Source organism: Pinus tabuliformis, chromosome 1_2, assembly GCF_031772625.1.
Source record: "Pinus tabuliformis cultivar Carrire ecotype Pingquan chromosome 1_2, CPIR1, whole genome shotgun sequence".
Lineage (NCBI taxonomy): Eukaryota > Viridiplantae > Streptophyta > Pinopsida > Pinales > Pinaceae > Pinus > Pinus tabuliformis.
The window spans coordinates 180,655,648-180,666,262 of record NC_142298.1 but is presented as its reverse complement, the minus strand read 5'-3'; the positions used below and the strand labels follow the sequence as shown (position 1 = coordinate 180,666,262).

Below are 10,615 nucleotides of genomic sequence, written 5' to 3'. Positions count from 1 at the left end.
TTGTGAATTCCTTCAACAATGAGTCACACACAAGATGGCCATTATCTATGCCAAAACTTTGGAAATCCTTTTAGAATGGTTGCTTTTAATCGATCAGATGATCAATCTGCAAAGTTTAATCAGATATTGAGCACCTTTGAGATTTCCTTAACACTAAGAATAAAGAAACTTGAGCCAATATTCTGAAGGACATGTTGTTAAATTTGTCCTGGATGTAACAAGCCATGGGGTTTTATTTGCTAACCACGTGGACCCCAAGACTCTTATTATAGATCTCCAATTCATTACAAAAGAATGGAATGAAAAATGGATGGATGAATACAAAACTGTAAATATTTTAGACATTTGTCTTACACTAAATTTTAAAATTTCAACGCTTCTAGCTTCTTGTTCGTTATGCTTTGCATTTGCTGGAATTTTCAGATGGAATTTGGTCTATTGAAGTTCTTCTGTGTTAAAGGTTCTCTCTCAGAGTTGAAGGGAAAAATGGACCCTAGGATGAAAAATGGTGCAAACACCTAAAGGAATAGTAGGATTGAAAATTGCATTATGATATCACCATAGATGAGAAAAAGCCTTCAGGTTGGGAAGGTAAAGTCATCATCAAAGGGTAGTGTTTTCTTGAGAGCAATGTATGGAGTGAAAGAAACAACCATATGTCTATGTAATGTGGTGGCATCTTCTCTCATTGGGCACTCTAGCTCATTGATTGAATTGCATATTCCTTATCAGTTTTCATGCTCCACAACATTCATGATTTTGTAGCAAGGGATTAATGGTGAAATCAAGAGATGTTTTTCCAATGGATGATTTTGAGTTTTGAAAGAGCTAAAATTGTTGGATGCAGCCATTGAAAATGTTCGTCCTATAGTTGATAAATTGTCTCTTACTGACATTGTCGATGGAACAAAGAAAGTGGAATAGATCAGAATTACTATACAAGAATTACAACAAATTGTATGATTTCTTGTCCAAGGGTTAGATCCTCTCTTTAAATAGCTTAATGACTTCTTCCATGTTATTTTGAGTGGAAGGAATGCATTGCTTGATAGTCTCAGGTTATCTACAGTCCAAGGCACACCCATTAGAGATGATCAGTCATGAATATATCAATAAATTTGAACAACATGAAATGTTTAGTTTTTATTATTTAGATCGCTGGAGGAAACTCCAATATCCTTTACTAATGGCAGCAACTATGCTAGAAAGTCGTTGTATGACTGGTAGGGATTATATGAATATCTGGTCTATTACTCAGATTATATGTATGGCTCTTGTAACCATATCACTGCATATAAAAGTCATATTTAAGTCATTTTATTGGAAAGGAATTTATTGGTATTATCTCTATAAGGTGAATCATATACCATGTTTATATGGATATTAAATCTTTTCTTCATTGTACTCAAACATCTAGCTCTTTACTGTAAAATAGCATATTTCAATATAATTCTAATATATGTTACTACCATTGAGTTCTCTCTATTTTTATTTCAACACTTAAATGTTGAGCCTCTATATGTGTGTGGGGGTGAATGTTGTAAAGGAGCAATACAGTTTCTCCCTATGGGTTTATATTGGAATGAATAACTATTGTGATTGAATGTTATTGTGTACACTCGCTTCAAGAACAATGGAACTCATTGGATTAGACCCTCTAACCTGATATATGATAAATAAAAGGGTTGAACTCTAACCTTCTAACCTGAAATATGATAAATAAAAGGCTTGAATTCTTCTAGTTCCCATTTGCTTGAGAGAGAAGTTAAGTAATGCAAAGGTGATTTTGCAAATGATGTGATTCTAAAATGTACATAAGTGAAAATTCATCTTAATTATGAATTATGGAACTATTAAATAGTCAAGATTAACACAGATGACCATGGTGTGATTAAGACATGGCCTTTCGTGGCACTGTCATGTGGAATTCTTGTGTAACTTTATTTCAAGAGAAGAATGAGAAAACACAAGGTATGTTCAACTTGGCTCATGTGTATTGTGTCTAGATTTAAATTGAGAAAACAATTGACTAGTTAGAAAAGCAAATCTGATTTATGAGAGGAACTTAATTGTCATCATTGAGTAACTTTATTCTTGGCAAGTTACAAGCATGTCTTGTATTGAACTTTGTGTTTTCTCAAAGGTTTTTCTATATTTTTCCTATAGATTTTTTATGTTAATAAATTAAGTCTTTTGTGAATGGCATGCAACTAATTGTTATGTACATAATAAAATGTACACTTAGATCATATTACATTACAAAAGGCTTATCTATCCATCAAATATTGCACCCAACCAACATCTCAATCAGAACTTGTGGTAAATGTAATTAAGGATTGAAGAAGCTTGAGTTTCTCCAAAATTTTGTAGGCTTGAAACCATTAACTATTAAATTCCTCAAATAAACTAGCTTTATGTTTTGTAAGATTCTAATACTTGCCAATGCTAAGGGGCTAAAAACCCAACATCTAATATTGGACAATATTAGACATCCATCTACAAAAATACCACAGATTTCAATGTTAAAAGGTTTCCTTCCATTCAACAAATATACATGGGAGGATGAATTGAAATTTAAATCTAACTCAACTCTTGCAAATTTTGACAGCACTTGGATACAACTAATATTTCAACATTATTCACTTTGTAGCACATTTTGATATCTAATTCAAAGATATATTTACATCCTAAAGAAATTGTAGAAAAAACAACAAAGAAAATTCTAGAACAACCTTGAATTTCAAGCTAGTGAAGTTTTTGCAATTGAGGAAGAGATGTCAAACCATTGTCAACACATGTATGTAGTAAGAAACATTAATACTCTTGAAATTTGGGAAACCATTGGAAATTTCTACTAATCCAACATCTCCAACTCCTATAGATCTGGACATATAGTTTCCATTAGTAAGCTGCAAACATCTTCAGAAAACATCATTTTGATAAACATATTTTAAATTTTCATTTCTAATAAAATTTTATTAGAAATGCACGAGCTCACTTAAATAATGGTATCTACCTGTACAAATCAAGTTCTTAAAGATATGAACAATGGGCCCCTATATGGGCAATCCCTTCATTGGATATATTTGGGCAGAATCCTAGTTTCAATGTGACCAATTCCAAACACTTAGATAGGGATTTCAATCTTGCAGGAACAAATACAATAAATACAAAGGCATAAACAAGAATAAAAATATCCAAAAACTAATAAAAATTACTAATTACTATTCACATAATTACTGTCAATATTCTCTTCATATCTAAAAAATGTACAAAACATATATTATTTATGTTACAGTCAGTAAGGTCAAGCTCTTGCGCAAAAGGAAAGTCATCTCCTAACATAGTCAAACTTCTTTATGTGTCCAAGCTGTAGGATTCCATCTTAAGAGATGAAATATATATGTTGATTTTCCAATGGCTAAGATATAAATATCAGTTATATCACAACAACAGGTGAGATCTTAGTTGTTCAAATCTCCACGACATGCCACAAGAGTGAGAAAGATGGAATGATTGTTTACAAATCAGCCAATGTGGGTAATTTACCCTTGGCCTCTTTCTTTGTTACCTATTTGCATAATACATGGATATATATCATTTCATCTTGCCTTGTTGTCATTTTCTTGTATACTCTTGACAATAGCTTTGATTATGTCCCATCCTCTCTCTTAGGTAGGGTGTCTTTGATTCCAGCAAGTGTGAATGTTGCATTGTTTCAAAAGTGTAAGTTGCGTAACACAATAACTTTACTAACAATGTTGCAATATGTGTCTATATGAAAAATATGATGGCTTTGGGGTTACCAGAAATGAGAAACGGGAAACGAAATGAGAAACGACAACGGAAAAAGAAACGGAGTTTGGAGGTTATGCATTCAAGAAATGAGGAGAGAGAGAAAACAAGAAAAATATGAAAAACATAAAACAATGCATTCATCATCAGCGATGAGTTATACTTTAGCCACCTCAAAATCAAAATTTGAAGCACTCTGAACTCTTTCAGAAGGCCATGGAAAGAAAATTCTACAAACAAATTTCTCACATCGTAGTACTAAAACACTACATTTTTGGACAAATTCCCAATCCTCTATTCATATAGTAAAAACTTTAAAAATTAAGAGCACTCACCAGTTTCTTGCAAATTTTTCAATTTAGAATTTACACTATTGGATTGACATGCAAAATAACATGAAAAGAGGGTCCATGCAATTCAATCTCTTGCATTTTCAAATAAAGCTCCTTAGCCACTGCTTCCAAGTTCTTTATCATGAATGGTTTTATTTTGCAGAAAACTACTTTCAGACGTCTAAATCTTTAGTGTTTGTAATTTTTTTTTAGTGGCTTGTTCCTTTGACTAACTGGCTTGCTATGCTTAGAAATTTGAACTACATATTTGGAATTAGAATTATCCCAGGTAGAAAGGTCAAGACCATTAACCCTCTTTCTACATTTTATATTTTGATTTCTCTGCTTCTCAACTAGATGAGTTGTCAAAAGAGCCAGACCTTGGGTGCACTTCTCAGTATTGTTGGGTTGTTCTCTATGCATCTTGTACACATTAGTTATCAAAGAATGCTTAGGATCAAGACCTTGGGTGCCAATATTGGGAGAAAGGTACTTGAAACAAATTGAATGTGAGCTACCAGTAACCATATTTTTGGAAGCAAAGTAAATGTGGAGCAAAAGCATTCACAAAAATCCTTGTTTTCGCTAAAGTTTGGGTGCTCTCTTCCAAAATAGGTGTATGGGTAAGAATATCTTGGTTATAAACCTTACTCTCTAAAGTCTCTGAGGATTCTGAAGAATCTGAAATCTCATATGTTACTACACTCTAGCATTCATTATCCTCTTTCATCTCAAGTTCATTCCTTGCCCTCCTACTTATATCATCTAGTGTCTCAAAAATCCTTTGAATTGTGCATAAAAATCCACAAATTTTTCTCAATGCGTATTTTCTACCCAATGGGACCAGTACCATAAAAAAAACTTAAGAATAACCTTTTACATTGTGTTTCGAAACAACAAAGATCTGTGGATTTGGGACTAGTGACCTACATAGTTGTTCCATATTACTAGTGTCTGCAGATGGCTTTCTCTTGTGGCCTTGACTTTTATTATTCTTCAAATTGATTCTCTTCAGAGCACTAGCGGAAGTGCTAGACACTGAAGAATGTTGTTTTCCATTAAGGCATGCATCATTTTTGTTCTTTTCTTCAAAAAATTCACTGGCCTTATTCTCTCCTCTACATCTAAAATATGCCTCAAGACATGCCTTACCCAGCCATCATGATGCACAATCGCTAGTTTGCATGCACACTGCATAGTTGGAAATGGAAACTATGTTGCATGTAGTGAATCTTTGAAACAAGAGTTAACAAGAGTTCATTTGCATGAGTTGGGAATGGAACCGAAGACTTTGAAACAAGGGTTAATAGGAGTTCGTTTGCACATGTTGGGAACGGAACCAAAAAAACAGATGAGAAACTGAGGAGAAACAAAAACATTGCAGCAAAATAAATGAACGTTTTGTATCAATATGCTCTAAGAAACGATTTGTTTCTTAAAAAACGAGTTTCTCACTCAAAAAAATGACAACGGGCGTCGAGAACGGCGTCTTCCGTGTCATCTTGTTTCTATTAGATTTTTTTTCGAGAACGGTGGCTACCATCACGTTTCTGGTAATATAATGGGAAATGAATTTTACGAGATAGAGTTTCATACTATGTTCAAAATACGTATCTAATCTCCCTCCCTTAAAATTTTATCCCATGGGTTGAATTTACTTAAAAGGAAAAATATTGTCATGTTAACTCCATTCATTTCTCTAAAATACATGTTATTGATTTAATAATGGCAAGGGATAGTTTTGTTTGGAGGTTCAAAATGCTCATTCCCTCCCAGTTTGTCAAATTTGGATAACTTCATTGTTTGTGTGAAATTGTCCATTCCCTCCTTATTGGTCAAATTTGGATAAGTTCATCGTCTATGTGAAATAGTTTGGCCTATCCAGTCGATAATATCCAGTCGATAAAATAGCTTTCAATCGATCTCTCTATATCTCAAGCATGTAATCTTATTTACATTTTTATTATTTGATATTTCCCCATACTTTTCATGGCACGGTCTCTTTCTATTTCTTGTTTTTTGCAGTAACATCTACATCATCATAAAATATTTGATTCTGACTACACCAAATATTTGACATTTCTATTCACAAGTTTTTGCAGAGTCTTGTGGACATTAGATGGAGTCAAGGGGATGTTTCAATAAAATATTACACTTATTGGGATTTATGGTTCTGATTGATAATTATTTTGTTTTATTGCTTATTTAACTTATTTCAAATTTCTTGTTTATTGGACCTTAAAATGATGGGGCTAATATGTCTTCAACGCTCATATTAAGTGATAGTTTTCTAGAAAGGCTCGGTATCCTCTTTTATCATTGCATTTTTAAATATTGTGAGATTGTCTTAGGTAATTGTATCGTCAACTAGCTTCACCTATATAAAGCAATCAAATGGCATTGAAAAGGTTAAATATTGCTAGACCATTTTTCTACCATATCAAGTACTTTCCCATTCTTCCACTATCCATTATCTATGTGCGGATGATATGATCTCTTTGTAATTACTTTATTTGTATATAATCGATGTTCATCTACATGTGTCTGAACTATATTTCTTTTTTGTAGACTTAAATTACAACAAGTATATGAATGTATAAACATACTTGTATTTCTATCTAGAATACATTATCCAACAATTTAATTTATTGCCTGATAATACTAGTAGCCTCATTTAATCCGTTTTTCTCTTTCATCAAGACTAAGATTTTTTTCCATCACATTTGCAAGGTAGTTTATGCCTAATAGATCCACGTTGTCAATGGGAAGAAAAAACCTTTTGGTTTTCTATTTATATTGAAGAGTTCTTATATATTCACATTCTTTCTTCTTTATAAAAAAAACTTGTGCCATTGTCTGTAAGTCTTATTCCTATAATTAATTACTTTTTTATCTCATGCATTTGAGAAAATTTCACAATTTCCTAGTAGCTTCTTACATGCATTTGAACGAAATTTCACCATTTCTTTGTAATCTCATAAGGCAGAGTGAAGCTGTCGGTTTAGAATTGTTTTATTGTTGCTTGTTTCCTTTCACTAATAATTGCATTCTTAATGCTTTCATATATTGGCAATATGTTAGGTTAGTTTAGCATAGAACTAATATTAACATTTTTTGTGATGAATCTATTGATCGAAATGGATTCATTGCTCAAGATTTAACAATTGAAAACAAATCGGGTCTCAAAAGTATGTGAGCAGTAGCCCTTCGAGTGAGTGCAGACAAAATGGCCTTCTTTGATTTCTCATTCAAGGGATATCATGCAACTTTATATTCACACACACTGCGCCAATTCTATAGAGAATGTACAATATTTGGCACACTGGACTTCATATTTTGGAAATCTGCTTCATTATTTCATAATTGCACCCTAATGGTTTTAACACTACTTTTGGGACAAAAAAACACTTGTACAGCATGAGAAAAATTTGATCCCAATCAAAAAACTAGATTTTATTTTAAGAAATGTAGGGTTGATGGAACCCCTGAACTCTTATCCTTGTCAAAAGAAATTACTACATACCTGGGAGACCTTTGAATCAGTGCTTTTTCAGAGTTTTCATCCATTCATATCTTACCAAAGTCGTGGATCCTGCTGGATGGCTCGCACCCAATGAATATCTAGTTCTAGTTAATGTATTCATGGGAGAGTTTCAGAATGAAGGCCCTAGAAGGTAAGATTATGAGAGAGTGTACTAGTCCTCAAAAATCTCTGAAGCATTCAGTGTCCAAAACTTCATATTTGGATCAAAGTGGCTTCCACTAACTTATATTATATTTGAATAACTGACATGAATTCTCCCTCAACAATTCTATTGTTAGCTCTGTTGCGACATGTTTATGTCATGTCATAAAGAAATAGAGGATTCTAAGTGGAAGAATTAATCATGATGATATCTTTGGCATATATATATATATATATATATATGACAACTCTTGAAGATGATAACACTGGAGTATTCTTTGAAGATACAGAGTTCATCCTAGAGGAGAACTGTGAAGTTAAAGTGAAAAGAGATTTGAGTCACTGCATGTATTATTTTGAAAGGAACTAAATTTGAGTGCATGATAATTTAGAAGAATTATTTCATGGGTACTCCCATCCCTTGTTGTATTGTACTCATACCACATCTTGATGTTGTCATCCTTTACAAAGTAAATCAACATACCCATGCCCATAGTTCAAAAGGTTTTCATCTCGGTACCCACATCTCATTGAGTTGTACACATGCAACATGGGTTAGAATCTTTAGATCCAATAAACTTTTAGTGCACTTTTATTAATAGAGAATGTTATCCTGTGTCAAGTCAATGTGGATGTAGGACATGAGACAATTACCAAGGCATTCAAGGTAATTGTAGGGTGTTGCATTTATTACAGGAAAAATGTATTTTTGCATTATTGGTTGTGCTTTTTGTTAGTGTTAGTATCTACATACTTCCATCACGGATCAAAATTCACTCTTTGCATTTTCATTTTAGGAGTCCCATATTGAAAATTTTTGCATCATTCCATTAGGTAATGATATACTGATCCGCTGATGGTTGTTTCCTCTTCAGATCTTCCCTCATAGACTTAGTATACTTGCTTTCCTTCTTCAAATTGTCTTCAATCATGCTTCATAATTAATCTGCACTTCATTTCATTAGGTCTAGGGTTTCATCACCAAGGTCAAGAAACTGATTTCAAAGTGTAAATAAAGGTCAGCAAGGGTATGAGGATGATCAATAAATCAAGCATGATGGCTTGAAAGTCATAGTTACTGAAATTATTATCTTTTAACCTAATGTAATTTGTGAAAACAGAGTATTTTAGTTTATTTTTATTTCATATGTAATTTTAAGTTACTATATGTAATAAGTGATCCCAATTGCATCAGAGTATTTCTCCTTACTGCAAGACAAACAAGCATTGTAAAATTCAAGTCAATATTGAGCATGCATCCACGTGTCAAAAAGCAAAGAGTCAGGAAATCAAGAACAGTGACAAAAAAGGGTGAAAAGGTGAAAGTGACAAAACATTAGCAAAGGGGGTTTTGAGGAGAAAAAATTAAATTCAAGCATGTATAAAGGTCTTCTTGCCTTCATATCTCCTTTATTTCCATTTAACCTCCCATTGAGCAAACCCTAGCAGATGTTTTTCCGATTTAAGGGTCGAAATCAGTAGAAATAGCTTGGCGCTACGCATTTCCTCTTGGTGTTGCGCGTTTCCTCTTGGCCTTGTGTGCTCCCTCTTGGCGTTGTGCACTCCCTCTTGGCGCTGCGCATTTCCTCTTGGCGCTGCACACTCCCTCTGTGCGCTACGCATTTGACTAGTTTCATTCATATTTTCTCTTCGACATTCCTAACACCTTCTCAGCTTTAAGCAAGTAAGTAAAACATCATTTTCCCTCTCCTCAAAGTTATTTCCTCAATGTTTGAAGAGTGAAATCAAGATTGGTGTTAGTTTCATTTGAAAAACCCTAGTTTTTCTCTTAGCCCTGATTTTTGCAAGCAAGCTTCTTGTTTTCCATAAGATACCTGATCAATGCCCTATATTCCTCTTCAGAAACCTCTATCCCTACACCCACCAAACTTCCATCTACCTTTCCCTTTTCTTTTTCCTTCCCAAACACTTCCATTCCCCTACCATTTACTTAGGGTTTCATAACAAAGACACCATGGCTGATGAAGAATATAGGCCACACAATGAAGAAGAGAGATCAGATAGAGAGAGAAACATAGAGCATAGAAGGCCTCATAAAGGAGGGAAAATTCTCAGGTTTGAACCCACAGATCTCAAAGAGCTCCTATCATCTCCTATGACAGTGACAGCTTTCAAATGGTTAAGGTGTTTTGAATTTTGTGAGCAGGTTCAAGCAATCCAGTACCACCCTGAGTTGACCAAGCTTTTCATAACTAAAATTCAAGATAACCAAGTCACACTTGCAGGCATAACTTTCACATTGTCTGTTGCCATCATATCATCTGCCACTGGGATTTCAGAAGTTGGGGAAAAATGGTTCAAGCAGGGTGAGATAGAAGCATGTTTTTATGAACCATACCTCAAACCTAGGTACAGAAGTCAAAGAAAAGGTTACTTCCCTTTCTCATATATCCTTGACAGATATGCACCTATGATGAAGATTGTAATGAAATATTTTTCATGTGAGGGTAAGTTCTCTAGGGTCTATTCCTACCACATTCGGTTACTTATGCATTTCAATAGGGTTAAAATACTCAATATACCCTACTATATTTTCATGAGTGTGGAGAAGATGGCTTACATTGCCAAGAGAAGAGAACACAAAGATCAAATGAAGAGTTTATTTCACCATTCCCTCATAAAGATCATAGTTCTTCATCACCTTAAAGATCTTAACATTGCATGGAGTACATTTATAGCTAATCCCATTTTCACTCAAGCTTCCACTCAAGACATTCCATCATCATCTCATTCACTAGCCTCCATCCCTTCATCTCATCCCATGAATTATTCATCCTCCTCT

At 33.9% G+C, this 10,615-nt stretch overlaps 1 pseudogene; it reads right to left on the bottom strand.

The window, feature by feature from the left end:
- Positions 1–2,251: 2,251 nt before the first annotated feature.
- On the bottom strand, positions 2,252–3,458 carry LOC149205093 (F-box/LRR-repeat protein 3-like; annotated as a pseudogene).
- Between the last annotated feature and the right edge of the window lie 7,157 nt (positions 3,459–10,615).